Source organism: Calonectris borealis, unplaced genomic scaffold (genome assembly GCF_964195595.1).
Source record: "Calonectris borealis unplaced genomic scaffold, bCalBor7.hap1.2 HAP1_SCAFFOLD_180, whole genome shotgun sequence".
Classification (NCBI taxonomy): domain Eukaryota; kingdom Metazoa; phylum Chordata; class Aves; order Procellariiformes; family Procellariidae; genus Calonectris; species Calonectris borealis.
In genome coordinates, this window is record NW_027441565.1 from 17,466 (window position 1) to 32,319 (window position 14,854).

General features: G+C 57.1%; 1 long non-coding RNA gene across 1 annotated transcript; it reads right to left on the reverse strand.

Moving 5' to 3' along the window:
- Nucleotides 1-9,198: 9,198 nt before the first annotated feature.
- LOC142077228 (uncharacterized) lies at nucleotides 9,199-10,261 on the reverse strand. The gene is made up of 3 exons (XR_012671642.1): nucleotides 10,030-10,261; nucleotides 9,552-9,705; nucleotides 9,199-9,355 (listed from the first exon to the last, which is right to left on the reverse strand). It is a non-coding gene; the product is annotated as an uncharacterized LOC142077228 (long non-coding RNA).
- Nucleotides 10,262-14,854: the final 4,593 nt, after the last annotated feature.

Here is a 14,854-nt window from a genome sequence, read left to right on the forward strand (position 1 = left end):
CACCCCGGGAGCTCCAGCCGGCCTGTTTCGCTCCCCTTTGCCGGGTACCGGGGAGACACCGCCGCCTCGTGCTGCCGCCTGCCCCCCGGGGAGAGCCGGGGGACCCCCACCTCACTTCAGCCCTCGGGAACGGGTCCGGGAGAGACCCTCCACGCAAAGAGAGCGGATCCACACGTGGCGTGGATTTAATCCCCGAGGGAAGAGGCCGGGCTCCCCGCTGGCAGAAGGACAACTCGCCTCCCTGCCGCTCGGAGCGCCTTGCCGGGGACAGCCCTGCCTGCGCCTGGCTGCTCTTCAGCCGTGCTGGGAGTGCAGTCTGGCCGACGGATGCTCCGGCAAACAGACACTGCAGCGAATCACAGCTCCCGCTCGTTACAGCTGCTGGTAATTTTGCCTCTGGCTAAGGCATGCCCCAGACAGCGGACACTCCGTCTCGTTCCAGCTCCTGCTTGCGACGGTTCTGGCTAATTGAAGCTCCAGCTCTGCACCGTTGATTTCAGCTCCTTCTCCTTACAAGCTCCAGCTATTTGCAACAGCCTGGGCTTTTGACAAGGTCGTAAACCAATCGCCGTCAAAACTCGACTATTAGGATTAAATATCATAGTTGGACATTGTATAAACATTAATTAGTTTGTACGACTAATCAGTTAATAACTATTCGAAGCAGTCGACAAGCAAGAGCTGGACTCGAAGAGGGCGTGCGGGGTCTGAAAAGCAGAGACCACCTCTTCCCCCCAGAGACCACCGCAGACGTTGAGTTGGGCCTGGTGCGTGCCGGCCTCCCGCACTTCGGGGTCCAGCAGGACCAGAGCCCCTCCCCCCGGGGAGGGTCCACGCACCCTGCCCACCCCCTGCTTTCCCCCGCAGCCCCCAATGCCCTCCCAGCCCCCCGCACAAACGGCCAAACCGGCTTCTGCTTTGGGCCCCCAAACCAGCTCACTTGGCACCCATTTCTGAGCCCAAAAACCCAGCTGCTGCGCCTGTTCTCAAGGCCCAAAGATGCCCCCGGGGAGGGCAAGCGCTTGTGTGATGCTTCGGGCAGAAACGGGGCTGAAAGGTCCGATCCCGGTGCCGGGGGAGCAGAGGCGAGCTGGCTGGGACCAGCTTTTGCTCCTGGAACGACCCCAAGTCCCTGCTCCGAGGGCTTCCCCTTGGGGCCCTGGGGTGGACCTGTCCCTCCCCTTCAAATGCTCCAGCAGTTTCGGGGGCAGAAGGCCGTTTCTAAGCCCTCTCTCCAGCAGCTCCTCCCTCGACTCGGCCCGTGAAGCCCCCAGACTCGAGCACCTCGCTGGGGCGGGCGGCCTCCATTGCCTACAGGCTGCCCGTCTGCCTGCAGGGAGGGCTGGGGGGTGCCCGGCCCCACGGGGCGACAGTGGGGACTCGCAGGGAGGGTCTGTTTGCACACAGCGCCCACCCCGCCCCCCCGCCCCGGCCCCACTGCGCGGCCCCCCTAGGGCACGCAGCCCCGCCTCCCAGCCCCACTCCCCAGATGCTCACAGCCCCTCCTCCGCCTGGAGCCCCCCCAGCCCCCGTCCCCGGAGCCTGCAGGACCGCCCCCCCCCCCCGCCACAGCCCCACTCCTCGGCTCCCCAGGCCCGCGGCCCCTCACACTCACGCTGCGCCGCCGCCTCGGTGCAGAGCCCGCCGCGCGCCCCGTTGAAATACCCTCCGCAGCCAATCAGCGCGCGGCTCCACCGGACCGCCCGCGCGGGGCACGCCGGGAGTTGTAGTCCCCGCCCCGGGACCGCGCATGCGCACGGCGCCTCGTGCAGCCCGGTTGCCTCTACATCGACACCCGTACAATGGAGGTGATCCTGCACCGACCCTGGTGCAACCCTTGTGCCCCCCCATGCTCGCAGCCCCTCCCCGGTGTTTGCAAGCGCCTCCCAGCCCCAGGAACCCCGGTGCTCACAGCACCCGACCACACCATTTTCCAGCCCCGTGGGAGCCCCAAGCCCCACTCTCAAGCCCCGCCAGGACCCACAGCCCCACTCCCCAGCTCCTTGGGGGACTGCAGCCCCCGCCCCCAGCCCCACTCCCCAGCCCCCCTAGGACGAACAGCCCCCCCTCCCCGGCCCCCTCCGGGACGCACAGCCCCCCCCAGCCCCCCTCCCCGGCCCCCCCGGGACGCACAGCCCCCCCCCAGCCCCCCTCCGGGACGCACAGCCCCCCCCAGCCCCCCTCCCCGGCCCCCTCCGGGACGCACAGCCCCCCCCCGGCCCCCTCCCCGGCCCCCTCCGGGACGCACAGCCCCCCCCGGCCCCCCTCCCCGGCCCCCTCCGGGACGCACAGCCCCCCCCGGCCCCCCTCCCCGGCCCCCTCCGGGACGCACAGCCCCCCCCCGGCCCCCTCCGGGACGCACAGCCCCCCCCCGGCCCCCCTCCCCGGTCCCCCCGAGACGCACAGCCCCCCTCCTCAGTCCCCCGGGGGGTCCCCAGCCTCCCGCCAGCCCGCCGTGCCCGCGGCACCTCAGACTGCCGCCGCCGCCGCCGCCGCCTGGGTGCAGAGCCCGCCGCGCGCCCCGTTGAAATATCCTCCGCAGCCAATCAGCGCGCGGCTCCTCCGGGCCGCCCGCGGGGGGCACGCCGGGAGTTGTAGTCCCCGCCCCGGAAGTGCGCATGCGCACGGCGCCTTGTGCACTGCGGGTGCCTGCGCAGGGACCCCCCTGCAACGGTGGGGATTGTGCAGGGACCTTTGCGCAGCGGGGGGTCGGTGTGTGGAGACACCCATGCAATGGGGGGGGCAGTGCAGGAAGACCCTTATGCAATTGGTTGGTGTGCAGGGGACCCTCGTGCAATGGCGGGCAGGTGCACGGGGACCCTTGTGCGATGGTGGGGATTGTGCAGGACCCTCGTGTGACAGTGGTGGTTATTTTTCTCGGCAGTACCCTTGGGTTCGGGAGCAAAACAGCCGGTGCCTGAAACCACTGGGGTGTTTTAACTGCTGCTGAGCAGCCTCGAGGCCGCCTTTGGTTCCCACATGGCTCCCATGGTGCGCGTGGACCCTCCTGCAACGGGTGCAGGTGTGCAAGGAGGGTGATCCGGGGTAGGGGTCCCTCTCTGGAGGCACCCAGCTCGAGCTGGCACCTAAGAACTAATCAAGGAGTAATGAGGAACCTTCTCTTGCACCTGACGTTAACCAGCGGGATCCCAGGGTCAGACCCTCTTACGGTGATTGGACCCTGGGGAGGTGGCAGAGGGTGCCCTGGACAGGTTGGGGGGGTTCCCTGGGGAGGAGGGGAGCCCCCACCCCCCTGACTGTGGGCACTCCCCCCACGGAGCAGAGCATGGTGCAAGACTTTAGGGAGGATGAGGGCTAGCAGGTCCCCGAGATGGCAGTGCCGGCTCTTCCCAGTGTCTCCCCAGTGCTGGAGGGTGTGTGCGTGTGTGTGTCTCATGACCATGGGGATGGGGGGGGGGGTGGCCTCAGGATGGGGCAGGGGGGGAATCCTGGGGTCCGGGAGGGACCCTGGGAGTGGGGTAGGTAGGGGGACATTGGGGGACAGAGGTGTTTCTCGGGAGATTGAGGACACCATGTGGGGAGTTGAGACTGGGAGGGATGACCCTGGGGAGGTGGGGGGCACCGCGGGGAGAAGGGATCCCACCCCCGACACCTGCAGCCACCCCCAGGGGCAGCTGGGACCCCGACCCGCTGGGGGACCAGGATGGGAACGATGGGGACTCACTCATGGATACTGCACAGGTAATAAAATAGTTCATGCTGCACCCTGTTGTAGGGTCTCTGGGGTGCCCTGGGCGCCGAGTCCCCATGACAGCCGGCCCTTCCCGGGGGTCCCCAGGCTGCCGGGTTCCTCTGGCCCCAGCCGGCGGGAGCTGTATCCTCCCAGCCGTTGGCCACGCAATGGCAGCACCGACCCACGGCCACGCGGAGACAGGGCTGGGGACAGGGCCGGGGTTGCCTGCGCTCCACCTGGGTCTGCAGGGCTCGGGCAGGGGGGACCCGGCATCCTGCACCTCCGCTCCCACCCTGGGGACCCCAAACACCCCCGGGGGTGCGTCGCTGTCCCTGTCGCTGGTGGCAACCGGCATGGGGGGAAGGTGACAGTGAGGGTCCCCGCCAGTGGCCCGGAGTTCGTCACCGCTGGGGGGACAGGGGACAAGCAGGGCCAGCACCGAGGAGCGACGGCAGCACAGCCTACTCTCTGGGGGTCCCCACCCCCTGTCCCCAGGGGTCCCCTCCGTCCCCGTGGTTTATTGGGGGAACACAGAGCCCAACGACCAGCCGCAGGGACAGGGGACGGGGAGCTGCCCCAGGGATGGGGACAGCACCGGGACACGCCGATACTCTTGGGGGTGCTGGCATGCGGGGGGGGGGCACCCTAACCATTGCCGCCCGGGATGACGAATGCACCGGGATGAGGGAGGCACCGGGATGGGGACGGCGCATGGAGGGGCCAGAGCCGGCGCGCGAACGCCGGGCTGCAGGACCACGCTTCGGCTTCGGGGCGGCAGCAGCGAAGGCGGCGGCGGCGGCGGCGCTGCTGCGCACCTGAGCGGTGCCGGCGCTGCAGTACCGCGATTCGGCCACGGGGCGGCAGCAGCGAGCAGCCGCCGGGCGGCGCGTGCACGGGGGCGGCACCGGCGCTGCAGGTCCACGCTTTGCAGGCCCAGCGCCCGCCGGCACCGCGCACGTGGGGCGGCAGCGGCGTTTCCTTACCGGGACGAACCAACGAACGCGGCGGCATCACCCCGCAGGCACCACAGTACGGCATTGCCGTTACCGGCGGACGGCAGCGCGGAGAAAGGGGGCGCCACCGCGCATGCGCGGCTCAAGAGCTGCAGTACCCAGTTTTGGTCGCTCGGTGGCAGCAGCGAGCAAAGGAGAGCGCGCCACCGCGCATGCGCCGCTCAAGAGCCGCAGTACCCAGCTTTGATCGCTCGGTGGCAGCAGCGAGCAAAGGCGAGCGCGCCACCGCGCATGCGCGGCTCAAGAGCTGCAGTACCCAATTCCGCCCGCCGGGTGCCACCGTCGCCTCACCGGCCCTTTCCCCTTCTCTCCGCCCAGTTCGTACCATCGAAAGACGGTAACTGCTTACTGGCGGTACTGGGCTTAGATTTCCCTGCCCTTTTCCCACTCGCGGCCCGGGCACTAATCTTCATCGCCTCTGTACCAAAAAGCACCCGGTGGCTCCAGCATTTCAGTCCTTTCCCTCTGGCCGCTTTACAAGTCCCGTGGTGGTTTCTGCCCGTGCCCCCCAGCCCATTACCCGGGGAGGAGAAGCAGCACAGGGAACCTGTGGAACAGGTTTCTTTCTAACCCGGAGGAAGCCCCAGGGATCGCTGTCTCGGTCTGCAGGTGGCATCGGGGTTGTGGGAGTGACAGCGGCGACTCAACAGATGCTGGAGAGAGATTTAAAAAAAATAAGGCCACACGGGTGACACCCTGAGAGCAGGGGAGGGGCAGCTATGTCCATCAGGAAACCGCGCTTCTGAGCAGACCCGGTGCCAGCGGCTGACCTGCAAACAACGAGCGATACGCTGGTGGTCCTGGGGCTTTGTTGCGGTGTTTGCACCTTTCCTCGCCTCTGTGCTATCAGCACTCTGCTCTCCTCATCCTGCACACGCGCAGGGCTTGCCACTTGGAGGAGAGACACTGCACGACGTCACTTACCACCCTGCCCTCCAGCGTGCAAAGGAATTAGAAATGAGGCAGGGAAAGCCAAGAGGCCTGCTGGTGTATTAGGCGTCCTCAGCAGTTGACCGTAGAGCCCGGCAGGTTCCATCCTTGCTCTGTGCTTTTGTAGCTTGAACCCCCGATTGTTTTGCCATCAAGACTGCAAGGCGAGGAATACGCCTCTACTTGAACAAGCAAGACCCCTGCCAAATAGCTGAGCTGTGCGCAGTGATAGGCGGCTGCCTGTGACCGACACCTTTTTCTGCTAAAACCAGAGCACGCTTCCCTTGTGAAGAGCCATCGGCAGTACAGAACGGACCTGAGCTCTCCTTGCACCGGCTCCTCAGAGAACGGCGTCTCAGTTCGACTGAAGCGTGCAGCAGCCTGTCGTCATCCCAGCCCCTCGCCCTCGAGCAAGCAGCTGCCTGTAGCAGCGGCAGAACCGCTGCTGCGCAGAGGGGAAAGGAATGGCTTGGCCTCAAGCTCTGCGGGCTGCCTGTGGCCCCTGCGGAGCCGACGACCTCGGCAGCCCATACAAAGGGCGAAGCTAGCAGCCTGAGAAGGAGTCACAGGGTGCTGCAGCTCCTGCCACAACCCTCCTTCCCAGCCTGCTGCTGGAGCACAAGGCACTTGAAAGCAGCAGGAAAGAACAAGGAGGGCAAGATGGCAGGAATAACACGGAGAGCCTAAAGCGTTTAGCCAGCAGGGCTTGCAACTCACCTTGTGCCGTGGTTTAATCCCAGCTGGCAACTCAGCACCACACAACCGCTCACTCGCTCCCCCCTCAGTGGGAGGGGGGAGAGAACTGGAAGGGCAAAAGTGAAAAAACTCCACTTGTAAGGAAAAGGGGGGAAAAAACCCCCAAACAACAGAGCGAAAAACCCCAGACAGACAAGCGGTACAAATGAAAACAACGGCTCACCGCCAACCGCCCAATGCCCAGCCAGCCGCAGCCCAGCAGCGGCCCCCCCGCCAACCGCCCCCCGAGTTTTATTTCCTGACGTCACAGGGCCTGGAACACCCCCTGGGTCCGCCGGGGTCAGCTCTCCCAGCGGTGCCCCCTCCCAGGCCCTCGCGCACCCCCAGCCCGCTCGCCGGCAGGGCGGGGCGAGGAGCAGCACAGCCCCCGGCGCGGTGCAAGCGCTGCGCAGCGGGAACTCACGCAGCCCCGCATCACCGACGCCGTTTGCAGCACAAACCCAAAACGCAGGAGGAGGGAGAGCGGGGTGGGAGTGGGGTGCGGGGGAGCGGGAGGGGGGTGCCAGAGTTTGGGCAGGGGGCAACGGGCAGGTTGGCGGGGCAGGCAGCACCCCAGGGGTCCGGGGCAGAGGGGCTACGGGGAGGCAGTGCGGAACACGGGGGGTGGGAGGAGGGAGAGGAGAGAGGAGGGCAGTGCGGGCACGAGGTAGGAGGGCAGGGGATACGGGGGGCGCGTCACGGGGAAAACCTCGCACGGGAAAGACGGGCGGACACCGGGAGGGGCGGGGGGGGACATGCGTGGGGGTGACCTACGCCAGGGGGTCCACCTGGGACCACCCACAGCAGAAAACTCACCTGGGATGACCCGCAACAGATAATCCGTTCCCGATGACTGACCCTCGCTGGATAACCACGAGCGATGCCCCTCAAGTGGCTGGTGTTTCACCCCAAATCTTCCCCAAATGGGGGGGTTTTTTGCTTTTCCATAATATCAAAATTGGGGTTTTTTCCTTTTCCAAAACATTCCACCATTTGGAGGTTTTTCAACGCTTTTTCACAACAAAAATTGGTGGTTTTTGCTTTTTCGTTTTGTGCGTGAAAATGGGGTTTTTTTTGCTTTCCGGCTGCCCAAATCCAGGCGGATTTGGCTTTCCCGGGAGCTCCAAGTTGGGTATTTTTCCCCCAAAATTGCGGGCTTTTTTTTCCCCACCCCTTGCAGGCCCCGAATTAGGGGTTTTGTGGTATTTTTAGGCCATGGCGGCAGGTCCCGCTCTGCGTGCGCAGCCCTGCAGGGGAAAGTCCCTGTTGGGGGAACTGGCCCCCAATCAGGATGGGAACAGGCGGAAAAGGAGAACAGGGAAGAGGCAGCTTTTGAAAGCGCTTTTGTATCTTCAATAGAGAGGTGTTTTGGGGCGGGGGGGGGGTTGTGTCGAGTTTTAAAATCCTTTCTATAAACAGGGTTTCTTTGCATTTTAAAAACCTTATTATCAGAGACATTTACACTTAATGTATTTACACATATCTCTCTATATATATTTAGTGAATATATTTATGTTTCACTTATACCCCCCTATTTCCCACTTCTTATATATAATACCTGCTCAGACTATGGATCTGTTGACTTACATATTTTGAACACTTAAATGTCTTTATAGACTTCTCTATTTACACTTACATATATTTACACCTATATCTTTATAGACTTAGGTTTTAGACTTAGATGTCTATTTACACTTGTACATAATCTCTTAGATTACGTATAATGTCTATGTAGACTCTCTATGTAACACGTAGTAAGTGTAGATAGCGGTATCTATTCAGACCTTTTTCTATTTTAAATTCCTTCATGTATAAAATGTATCATCCTTTTTGCATTTGGAAGTTCTTTATTTTTTGATTTATAGAGACGTGAGTTATTTTTGTATCTTAAAACCCTATATACATCTTTCGAATTTTTTTATACTCTAAAATCCTTTATATAATAGGGCAGATATAGGTCCTTATTTTGAAATCCTTTTGTACGTATAAATTAATATTATTTTTCAATATATGTAACAAGGAGAGATTTTTTTCTATTTCGAGGCCTCACAGATATATTTACAGTTTTTAAAAATTTTTGAAACCCCCCCCATGAATTTTCAGGCAATTTGGGCTGTGACCCCCTTTGGGGGGGGGGGGAGGGGGGGACACGGACCCCCATGACCCCCCATTCCCCACTCACCTGCTCCTCCACGGCATCATCACCCCCGTGGTGATGCTGGGGTGCCCCAAATGACAACATCACCCCTCCAGGCCCCCCAACCCCCCCTTTTTATTCACCCCCCCAAAAAGACACAAAACGAGGGAAACGGCCCCAACCGGCAGCTCGTTACTTTAATAATGCCGTTTACGTATGTACGCACGCACCCCCGCCAAAAAGGGGGGCTCTGCTAGAAAGATAAAGGAGGGGCGGCCCCCCCAAATGCTTGCAGCCCCCCCCAGCCCCCGTCCCGCAGGCTGCCAGCCGGCCCCTCACCCTCAGCACGCCCAACGACCGGCAGGCAAACCTGGGCCGGGGGTCTCTCCTGAGCACCACGGGACGCTCACAGCGAGGCATCTGAAAAACAAAAATCCCAACGGATATTTCAGCACGTTAAAAAAACAGCACCGAAGGCACCAGAGGAATTCGGTCAGGATAAGGGAGAGGGTAGCAGTCGAGCTAAAGGAGGGTGCCAGGCAAACGGGTCAGCTCGAAATACAACGCCGCCTTTAAAAGCTCGAGCGATTCGAACGCTTAAAATCCGCGTGAGGACTAATTGACACGATTCTGAACGCGTCCTTCGCAGAGAAGTAAACGCTCTCGCTGGTGTCGGAAAACGCCTCGTCCCTTCCTTACAGCACCGCTGCCGGGAGATAACCCCGTGAGGCTGCAGGACAAGGGCGCGCCGTAATCAGCATCTACGCTCACGGATCCACCGCCACAGCTCCAGCCCTTGCGCTGCTGCTGCTGCTGCTGCGCATCTCGCTCGCTTGGCCGATAAAGCTGAAAGTGAAGCGTAAAACTTTGAAGAGTAAAATGAAAAAGAAAGAACAAATCTCAGCAATTCATTTTATGCTAAAAAGGCGTGCGCACGCTTACATACGTACAATGAGAAGACTCGTACTATAAAAATATTTGATTTTCCTTTTGCGTTCATTGAAATTGCGTAGCTGTGAATTCATACCGTTAAATTATCTACCTCCAAGCTACACAGCTATCGTTTGACCAGGGGTTTTGCGTGTGTGACATGACTAGGAGGGACGCCTGGCCAGCTGCGCCGAGACCGATGCTACCGAACTGCCGGGGAAACGCGCCGTCGAAAGCGAGACAGAAATAAAGTGCTTCAGAGCACTCTGCCAAAAGATCGGGAAAAAAGCCCCTAACGTTCAGTTGCCTCTCTTTTTAAACGTTTAGAGCAACTACCCAACTGCTTAAGCACACCTAATAAATTATACACTACAGCTATTTGGCAGCTGCAGTTTAAACAATGCAAGTCAGTTTGGAAATTAGACAATTTTAACTTTCTTTTTAAAATTTCATTTATGAGAGAAAAATCAGTGAGATAAGAGATCTCCCATACGGTTTTACTTTTTTGGGGGGGGGGGGGGGGGGGGGGGGGAGGGGGGCGGTGGGGAATATCAAAGGACTGGCAGGTTTGCTAACGCTGTTGGCTGTACCCAAGCGTGCGGAGGAACGCGTCTTTACGATCTCTCGACCGTTACACCCGAGAACCAAAGATCAGCCGTACGTCGACTACTGGAAGATGTGCTGCGCTTGGGTCCTTGCAAGGAAATCGACTTAACTCCTTTTTTTTTTTCCAGAGAGAGTGAAAAGTCTCCTTGCGGATGACTTCTACTGCCAAGCACGTCATCTCTGAAGATCCATTCTGATGGGAAGTTTGTAAAAGGCAACTCCTTTGAATGAAAAAGATTTCCATTCTGGAAAATCTCTTTCCAACCGAAGTCAAAATTACGCGCTGCAGGTTAGGAAAAAGGACATTAGAGAATCAGTAACTCGCCGAAAACACATCAGGACTCTCTGTCGCTAGTTACGAGGCTGCTACCGCTTCTCGGGAAAGCCTGGAAAACACACCGAAGCGACGCCGATTTGTCCCGTGTTGTCCACGCCTCTTCTTTGACCTTGATTGCTTTTAGCACAGATGCTAGTATCTCACTAAGGTGTTCGAGTGCTCCTGTAAGGCATTTTAAACACTGACTGACTGAAAAAGCATAAAGCTTTTATCGTGAAAACAAAGCCTGTTTCTCCCGAACATCCGAACTCTTACAAACGGTTCCTTTCCTCTTCTAGTCCAACATTATTTTCACAGCACCCTTTAATAGCAAGCACACAGAAACAGAAGACTCTGCTTTCAGGAAGAGAAAATAGACGAAGGAAAGCAAGCCTTGAATAGGCGTACCACGCTCCAGAACAGACCTTTATTTTTAGTATTTGTGTTAAAATATTTCATGTTAAAAAATCAGATAGAAGGAGAGTTGCCACATTCTTCGTGTTGACTGTAAAGTCCACACTACAAGCATCTTAGGAAAAATGCAGACACATATCACAGGCATACCTTGTACTTGCAGACCACTATGGATCCTTTCCATCCGTCTCGTACTTTCACGGCAGTTGACATTCTGCTGAGAGGAAAGGCAAAAAAAAAACCAAAAAAAAAACGTTTAGCACAAAGCTTCCTTTTCTGTGAAGACTACAACTGAGTGGAGGAGAAAGTATTTTGCATCATCTTTGGTGCAGTTGTTGAGACAGGCCACTAGAGCTTATGCATGTTTTAGACAACCGTGCCTTTTCTTTTGGCTCATCGGCAGCTTTAGAACTCACTTGCCTAGAGACGCGCAGGTGACAGGCACAGACACCTACGTACGTTTTCTCAAGCCTAAGTAGAGCCGCGATTTCCTCACCCGATACGTCCCAAGTTGAGTATTTTTGTTAAAGAGTACGGCAACCCGTCTGTCCTCGCGAACTCGCTGCAAAAGAGGAATCCTTTTTTCCAGGCCGTTTCTCCAAACGGTCGAGATCTTTGAAAACTGCAGTTGTGCCACCAAACCTGCTCAGGGTCCCTCCCAACCTTCGACCATCGTTAGATTTAACAGGCACACGCTCTATTCCGTCTTCCAACAGCAAAAATACATAACGCCCCCAGACCCCTAGCGCAACCCTACGGACGTCCACACACACCTCGCTGTTTTGATGAGGAGCCACTGAGCACCCCTGCGAGCACAGCGGGATCATGCGCAAGACCAGCGTCCTGGTTTCGGCTGGGATAGAGTTAATTCTCTTCCTGGTAACTGGTATAGCGCTGTGTTTTAGATTTAGGACGAGAAAAACGTGGATAACACGCTGATGTTTTAGTTGTGGCTAAGTAGCGCTTACGCTAGTCGGGGACTTTTCAGCTTCTCATGCCCTGCCAGCGAGAAGCTGGGAGGGACCTTAGCCAGGACAGATGACCCAAACCGGCCAAAGGGACAGTCCGTACCATATGACGTCACGCTCAGTACATAAGCTGGGGGAGTTGGCCGGGCGGCGGCGACTGCCGCTCGGGGACCGGCTGGGCATCAGTCGGCGGGCGGTGAGCAATCGCATTGTGCGCCGCTTATTTTGTATATTCTTTTATCGTTACGATTGTTTCCCCTTCCTGTTCTGTCCCATTAAACTGTCTTTACCTCACCCCACGAACTTCACTTTTTTTTCCGATTCTCTCCCCCACCCCACTTTGGGGGCAGGGGGAGCGAGCGGGCAGCTGCGTGGTGTTTAGCTGCCTGCCGGGTTAAACCACAACAACCAGCTTCACCTACGCCGATTTCAGCGAATGCAGCTTCTGAAGCTTTAAACTGAAAACCGTATCTTGACACTTTGCCGCGGCAGAAACGATCCGTAACTAGAACTCTACAAAAACGCAGTAACGCACATTGCAAACCCACAGCAGCGACAGCTTCAGAAATATTTCTACCGGGAACAAGGGAGAAAAAAAAAATACAGTTTCATCTCACGCACAGGAAAGCAGCAGGCAGAGAAAAGGGTCGGCATTCGTAGCCCTTGCAGGACGCAGGCATTCTCCTTCCATTCCTAAACCCGCCTCTTAGGTCGAAATATCACAACACTACTACGGCAATATCGAGAGCAGGGAACAGCAGCCCTGCCGCTGGATGTGCTACTGACTGAGGCTATTTACGTAGCAGGACACCTAGACAGAGGGGCACGTTTTTCCACACACAACCCTGAACTTCCTGAAAATTTATGTTTACCAAAACGAGCCATTTGGAACACATTGCCAAACAATGTTTGGCAATAAAACTTCGATGTGTTTGACACACACAAATTTGGGGTAACTCGCTACTTGCTTCCTGCTGTTGTTGTTCTTCCTTCAGAAATTCTACTTGTAGCCAAGTTATTCGCTACCGGTTCAAGCATTTACCTTCCAGGTATTACCAGCACATCTACACAGGCGAGGAACTAAATCGCTCTTCTAAAACTACCCGAGTGAAAATTACAGCCACGAAAGAGGAGTGACAGAGAAGAAAAGGAGAGGTCAGGCAGCAAGAGAGCTCTGCAGGCTGCCACCAGTCAACATCGCACTCTTTTTAAAAAAAAAAAAAAAAAAAACACACACAAACCAAAAAATAACACAAACACAAAAAGCCCACAAAAACCAACAACAAAACAAAACCTTGACGTTGTACCTTTTTTTTCTTTTGGAGCTCGTCCCTGTCTCAGCAGATTGTCTCGTCAGAGCATGAAATGCAGGTGATCCGTATCCCGATGACATCTGCACGCGATGAACACGTGTTCAGAAATAGTCCAGATCTGTAAGACCGGTGTCATTTGTGTGGTTTTAATAATCATAACTCCGTTTTATTGACCGATGCATTTGCGAGGAAACTAAGTAACTTTTAAACGTAGCCTCTCCTTGGGCAGAAAAATGCGTTAGGGAGTGAAAAAAAAGATGATTCAGAGCTCCCAACCATGACGGAGCAGCGGGGAAATTAACGAAAGTGAAGGCCAACAGCAGCAACACGAAGCGACATTTGGCTTTAATTCTGATCACGTACTTAAGCGGCTCGCCAAGTCTATGCCTCGAGCCTATGAACGACTAGCCCTTTTTTGGAAGGACCAACTTTTTTCCTTAAAAGTCCTAGACTGAAGACTCCACTGAACAGAACGTGGATTGAGCCACAGGACAACGTGCCATCAACACTCTCAGGAAAAAAAAAATCAAGTAAAAATCAAGTTTAAATATCAGTTTCCATCGTGTCTCATTCATTCCGTTTCTAGTGATACCTGGGTGCTCAAAAATTCACTCTCCTGACACCACGTAGTACTACAAATTGAGTTACGCCTATAAAAATAAAAGGCTATTTCCAACCTGCCCATAAAATCAGTATGAACAAACAGAAGAGAAACACTTGAACTTAAAGAAGGACACAGGCAGCTCTTAATTTTTCACAGATGAAAGCTCATTCTTTTCCCTGAAAGGAAAACACTCGTAACTACCCAGGGTTAGTTACGCTAACGAGGGTACGTAGGCACGCTCTGTTCACGGCAATTGTTCATCAGCTTTTCTGCACCGGCAGCAAATTTGCCTTTTCCCTGGGTTTGACGTGGAGCATCTGCAGCGACCTTGGACACGCCAATGTTTCTCCCGGCTCCCCCGGCCCCACACGTGCCATTACCTGAGCAGCAAGCGGCGTCAACCACGCAGGATTTTCTTCACGTGACGCGGAAGGTGACGCTGGGAAAAGAGGAGGCACAAAATGAACCTGTTTGTCACACCCAGCCAAAGGTGAAAACCCAGGGAAGGATTCTGCCGTGCGGGGCCGGGCTGTGCACCCCGGGAGCTCCAGCCGGCCTGTTTCGCTCCCCTTTGCCGGGTACCGGGGAGACACCGCCGCCTCGTGCTGCCGCCTGCCCCCCGGGGAGAGCCGGGGGACCCCCACCTCACTTCAGCCCTCGGGAACGGGTCCGGGAGAGACCCTCCACGCAAAGAGAGCGGATCCACACGTGGCGTGGATTTAATCCCCGAGGGAAGAGGCCGGGCTCCCCGCTGGCAGAAGGACAACTCGCCTCCCTGCCGCTCGGAGCGCCTTGCCGGGGACAGCCCTGCCTGCGCCTGGCTGCTCTTCAGCCGTGCTGGGAGTGCAGTCTGGCCGACGGATGCTCCGGCAAACAGACACTGCAGCGAATCACAGCTCCCGCTCGTTACAGCTGCTGGTAATTTTGCCTCTGGCTAAGGCATGCCCCAGACAGCGGACACTCCGTCTCGTTCCAGCTCCTGCTTGCGACGGTTCTGGCTAATTGAAGCTCCAGCTCTGCACCGTTGATTTCAGCTCCTTCTCCTTACAAGCTCCAGCTATTTGCAACAGCCTGGGCTTTTGACAAGGTCGTAAACCAATCGCCGTCAAAACTCGACTATTAGGATTAAATATCATAGTTGGACATTGTATAAACATTAATTAGTTTGTACGACTAATCAGTTAATAACTATTC